This window comes from Galeopterus variegatus, unplaced genomic scaffold (assembly GCF_000696425.1).
Source record: "Galeopterus variegatus unplaced genomic scaffold, G_variegatus-3.0.2 Scaffold1944, whole genome shotgun sequence".
Lineage (NCBI taxonomy): Eukaryota > Metazoa > Chordata > Mammalia > Dermoptera > Cynocephalidae > Galeopterus > Galeopterus variegatus.
In genome coordinates, this window is record NW_007728055.1 from 319,022 (window position 1) to 325,096 (window position 6,075).

Here is a 6,075-nt window from a genome sequence, read left to right on the forward strand (position 1 = left end):
CCTAAAATCCCAAATTATTCAGCAAGGCCCAACAGCTAGAGCTCCACAGTCTTCCAGAACAAAGTCCCCACATTTTCCTTGTACTGTATCTTAAGAGATTAATGCCGACTGTTTCCAGGAGACAGTTACTGCACCTGAACACACAGAGCCTATCTGGTCCCTGGTGTTCAATGAAAAACAGCCCACCACTGGCTGTCCGCTGTAAAGCAAGGTGGAGTCAGAGGGAAAATGTTATAGTGGGAAACAAACCGATGAAGAAAGGAAACACAGGACCCTATAAAGCAGCACCATGGTGATCTTCAATGTCCCTCATCTCTGGGCTGGCACTGCTTGTCACCGAGACCCGACCAGCCCAAAGCCGCCTGCGCCGTCTCTGCTCACCCCTCTGTGCTCCTTGGCAAGCGCATCCGCACTCGGGGGTGGAACTGCTGCTAAAAATGCCAGGGTCCTGCATGTCCCAGAGACTCTAGTGACCTCGTCCCCAACCCCCCTCCTCCCTTCCTTCTTTCTGCGTTCTCTCCCCCATGCAGGGCAGAGGATCCCCCAGACTGGATCCCCTCGACCCTCCCCCCGCATCCTCCACTGGCCCTGGATCCACCTTCCTCCAGCCCACACCCCTCTCCTGCAAGACCCACGCCCTGCCCTGCAGCAGAGAGGAGACCCGCCCGTGTCCCCCCAGCCCCGCAGCCCCTTGGCCCACTCTGCCCAGCTCATGCAGCGCCCGTTCCACGCAGGAGCGGCTGGCGGGGCGCAGCAGAGGACACAAAGACCAACGATGGGCGACGGTGACTGTGTTATGGGGGGGCAGGGGGCGCTCTGAGGCTGTATCATGGGGGGTGGTGGGGGTGTGAGGGAAGGTCCCTCTGGGGAGGTGACATCTGGGCTGAGCCCTGAATGACTGAGGCAGCTGTGTGCAAACCAGGAGCCCCCAGAGGGTCCACGGTGGCCTTTGCCCTTTCCTCCCCACCTCAGCCCTGAGCCTTCACAGCAACAGCCACTGCCGCCACACCTTGCCCTCCAGCAGCCAGGTGAACCAACACCTTCAGATCCACCCAAATTGTCCCCCACTCTCTGATAAACCGGGCCTGTTCTCCTGCAGTCTCAACCTTTCCCCCAAACTTAAAACATTAACCTTCCATCACAGCAATCATGGACTGGCCATAGGGTAGAAAGCAAAATTTGCAGGAAGTTTTAAAGATTTCAATAATAATGGTTGTGATAAGAGCCACATTCAGTGCAAGCTTGTAGCCAGCCCTATGCTAGGAGTGTCACGAGTCCCATTACATGTTCACTCCTCAGTGAGGGATGCAAAGCCAGTGTTGAAAGGATATTAGGAGATCAATGAAGTAACAAGTGTGCGAGGTCCCACCCCACTGAGCACAGAGCTCCAGAAATGCCATCACTAGGCAAAGGCCTCAGCCCAGTGAATGGGATGTCAACCAACCCATTTATACATTCACCAGAAACTGGACTTTAGCCATCATGTCATCAGCCTCTTGAGCTTGTCTGCAGGGGGAGAGCCCGCTGCTGGGGCACCAGGTGGTGATGCTCAATGGTCAGGGGCAAGGGCTCTCAAAGCTACAGTCTGGCCATTCACTAACTGTGAGACACTGGAACACAACTTGACCTCTCTGAGCCCAGTCTCATCTGCAGAGCTGGGGTGGTAAGTCCCCACTCAGGCTCATGGTCAGGGTTGAGGAGTGATCCGTGCTGTGCCTCCCTGCCCAGACCCAGGGCTTAGTCCCTCTTAGATGCTGCTGTTGTTAATGTCATTATGAAATCTGACATCAGAAGCTGATTCTTCCCCCTTCCACTTGTCTGAAATTCACCAAAGAACATTCCCACAGATGGATGTGAGGATTATTGCATATGCAGGTTCAGGTACAAACCCACACAGAACAAAGGCCCTAGCAAGACCCAGCTCACCCCCTGGCTGGCCCAGCATGGATTTCTACCTCGCAGCCCAAAGAACAGCTTCTGCAGGAACACTGTCTCCAAATCTCAGTGTGTTCTGTCTCCAGGTCCTAAAATAGACTTGCCTCGTCTAGAGCACCTCTAGAGGAGAGAGGTTCTCTGAGCTTGGCTATCACGGTGTGTCCTGCTCCTACAGGCAGCAGGGGACAGCTGCGGGGCATGAGGCCACACCCACAGTAACGTTTTGTCCCCAGCAAGGCCCTGAATCACTGAAGGACATGCAGAGCCGAGTGGGAGGACGGCAAACACGATCTCTGGCCATACACGCTACAGACGTGCAGAGTCCATGCCACCTGCAAAAACGCCAGTGTAGGGAGCAGGTGCTGTTATGGTCCCCATGTGCAGCAGAAGGAGAAGGCTGGAGGTGATGATGTGCCCAGGACAGCCTGATTTGGGGGGACCTGCCCTCATGCAGGGCTAGATCCTGATCCCCACACAGGAGCTGGGTGACTTGTACCAAGTCATTAGCATTTGCATCCAGGGCCTCATCTCAATCAGGGCTAGNACGTTTTGTCCCCAGCAAGGCCCTGAATCACTGAAGGACATGCAGAGCCGAGTGGGAGGACAGCAAACACGATCTCTGGCCATACACGCTACAGACGTGCAGAGTCCATGCCACCTGCAAAAACGCCAGTGTAGGGAGCAGGTGCTGTTATAGTCCCCATGTGCAGCAGGAGGAGAAGGCTGGAGGTGACGATGTGCCCAGGACAGCCTGATTTGGGGGGACCTGCCCTCGTGCGGGGCTGGATCCTGATCCCCACACAGGAGATGGGTGACTTGTACCAAGTCATTAGCATTTGCATCCAGGGCCTCATCTCAATCAGGGCTAGAAGGACATTGACTCCATGGGCTTGGCCTCAGGATTAAGTGAGCTGATGGGTGGGGACACGCTGGGAACAGCATCTCCCAGCAAAAATAGCACCCGGCACTGGAGGCTATCAGGCTGTCACAAGGCAAAGAACCGGGCAAGGCTGGGAAAAGCGAACCGGGCCATCTTCTGTTCCAGGAATGGCCCTGCCAAAGCCCCTTCTCAGAGCACACTATAGTTTGCCGCTGGCTGAGAGCAAAGTTCCTCAATGTTTACCCTGGGACCCCAAATGAACAATTACAATATTCTTCCTCTTCTTTTCCTTCCTCCTCCTAAATTCCTTAACAAGCTGCCAGAAGTAAAACATGGAGTTGAAATGTACAATTGTGGTCCTGGCTGTTTCTATGTATCAATAAGTCATTTTCAAGCCATGTGTCTCCATGGTGCTGCCAGTGGTGAGGTGGGATGTAAACGACCTCACCAGCACTGGCTATTATGACTTAGCTCATTATTTACGTATTAATAATACTGTAATTCATTTTTTCTTCTTGTTTAACATTTCTAGAAATGTAGCTCATGTAAACAATCCATTAAAAAAAAATCTATCATGTGAGAAAATGATCATTGTAGTTTTATTTGAAAAGTAAAGATGGTGAGGTAAACTAAGTCTATCGATGGTGGAGGAAAAAGCATGTCTGGCATTTCTATCTGCTCCTCAGATACTACAGTACTACTAAAAATGAATATTTGAATACTGCCTAGCAACAGGAAACACCCTTCTGATATGTTACATGGCAAAATCTCATATATTCTAAGATTGCCTCCATAAAATACATATTTTTACTTACATTTTTATAGGTAAAATCTAAAAATAGATTTGAAACTACATATAGAAAAATATACTCCATAAAGATGAAATGAAGAGTTGAAGAAATCGAGGCAAAGGTCATAGATCAGAAGATCAAACACAGACTCACACTCTAAATGATACAGCATAGTTGCCGCAGGTAGCTGCACACTTGGCTCTGAGCTTCTCAGTGGCCAAAGCAAAAAGAGAATCATGGTTAATTACAAAATGTGTATTCTTGAGATACCAACAGGCCAGCTGTTAAGTAGAAGCACAGCTTATTTTGACAGTGAAGCCTCAGAGGAAGGGGACACAGTATGGCGGCAGTGAAACCTGGGTGGGAAGGGCTCTGTTAAAATACAGACTTCTCCTCAGGATATCTGGAGCGAGGAATGGGAACCCATGTTTTCACAAAGCTCCCCTGGTGATCTGGATGCACAGCCCGATGTGGGAACTGGCGTGGACTAGAGAGCCAAATACCCACTCAACTGTCTCGTACCATCACTCCCCGCTGTGTGACCATGGGCAAGTGACTGCACTGTTCTGAGCTAGTTTTCCTGAACTGAAAATGGGACCACTAATACTAGCTACCCCAGAGAGCTCTTGCAAGCCTTCAAAAAGATAATAAGCCTGAAGCACTATGCAGGACGCTGGTACAAGAAGACACTGAGCGAGTGCTAGCAACAACCATTACGAATGACCACGGCCTTCTCCGTCTCCTGTCTTGGATGATGCCCACAAGACTGGATTCAAGTCACCCAGGATGAACTGGGCTCCCACCCGGCTCTGTGCGAGGTGGTCTGGGAGGAGGGAAGGAGGACCTTCGGTCGGTCAGCCTGTGTTCACCCATGCTTACTCGTTCTCACGCACCTCCCGCCCCTGCAATGATGTTTCACCACTTCAGAAAGGACTGGCTTCCTCTCAGGCAATTAAAAGTAACCATTTTTTTCTACTAAGCCCAGAGAAAGTAAGACTTATCCCGTGGCCGGTCCCGGTCTGGTACGGGCGTGACACTGAGGGTTGCGATCCGTTGCCAGGCACAAAAAAAGACAAAAAGGAAAAAAAAAAAAAAAAAGAGAATCATGGTTAATTACAAAATGTGTATTCTTGAGATACCAACAGGCCAGCTGTTAAGTAGAAGCACAGCTTATTTTGACAGTGAAGCCTCAGAGAGAAGTCTTCCAAGGGTCCTGAGGAAGGGGACACAGTATGGCGGCAGTGAAACCTGGGTGGGAAGGGCTCTGTTAAAATACAGACTTCTACTCAGGATATCTGGAGCGAGGAATGGGAATCCATGTTTTCACAAAGCTCCCCTGGTGATCTGGATGCACAGCCCGATGTGGGAACTGGCGTGGACTAGAGAGCCAAATACCCACTCAACTGTCTCGTACCATCACTCCCCGCTGTGTGACCATGGGCAAGTGACTGCACTGTTCTGAGCTAGTTTTCCTGAACTGAAAATGGGACCACTAATACCACCTACCCCAGAGAGCTCTTGCAAGCCTTCAAAAAGATAATAAGCCTGAAGCACTATGCAGGACGCTGGTACAAGAAGACACTGAGTGAGTGCTAGCAACAACCATTACGAATGACCACGGCCTTCTCCGTCTCCTGTCTTGGATGATGCCCACAAGACTGGATTCAAGTCACCCAGGATGAACTGGGCTCCCACCCGGCTCTGTGCGAGGTGGTCTGGGAGGAGGGAAGGAGGACCTTCGGTCGGTCAGCCTGTGTTCACCCATGCTTACTCGTTCTCACGCACCTCCCGCCCCTGCAATNGGGCAAGTGACTGCACTGTTCTGAGCTAGTTTTCCTGAACTGAAAATGGGACCACTAATACCACCTACCCCAGAGAGCTCTTGCAAGCCTTCAAAAAGATAATAAGCCTGAAGCACTATGCAGGACGCTGGTACAAGAAGACACTGAGTGAGTGCTAGCAACAACCATTACGAATGACCACGGCCTTCTCCGTCTCCTGTCTTGGATGATGCCCACAAGACTGGATTCAAGTCACCCAGGATGAACTGGGCTCCCACCCGGCTCTGTGCGAGGTGGTCTGGGAGGAGGGAAGGAGGACCTTCGGTCGGTCAGCCTGTGTTCACCCATGCTTACTCGTTCTCACGCACCTCCCGCCCCTGCAATGATGTTTCACCACTTCAGAAAGGACTGGCTTCCTCTCAGGCAATTAAAAGTAACCATTTTTTTCTACTAAGCCCAGAGAAAGTAAGACTTCCATATTTTTGAAACTCTTTGTCCACAGGACTGAGTACTGCACCAAGCCCAAGCTCTCCTCTGCAGCGTCCACGGAAAGAACACATCAGTGCGATGCCTCCGGTCCTGCCGTCCCTGACCGAGCCCTGGCTGACTTCTATCCCTCCCCAAGAGAATCAGGCGTCTTCTTTAAAATTCTGCAGATCTCATGAAGAGCAAGGGGTGGTAATGGCTA

The 6,075-nt window shown here is 51.1% G+C and overlaps 1 protein-coding gene across 1 annotated transcript in view; it reads right to left on the bottom strand.

Moving 5' to 3' along the window:
* Window positions 1-6,075, bottom strand: part of PHACTR3 (phosphatase and actin regulator 3) — a 47,605-nt gene that overhangs the window by 30,728 nt on the left and 10,802 nt on the right. The gene's annotated exons all lie outside the window — the stretch shown is intronic.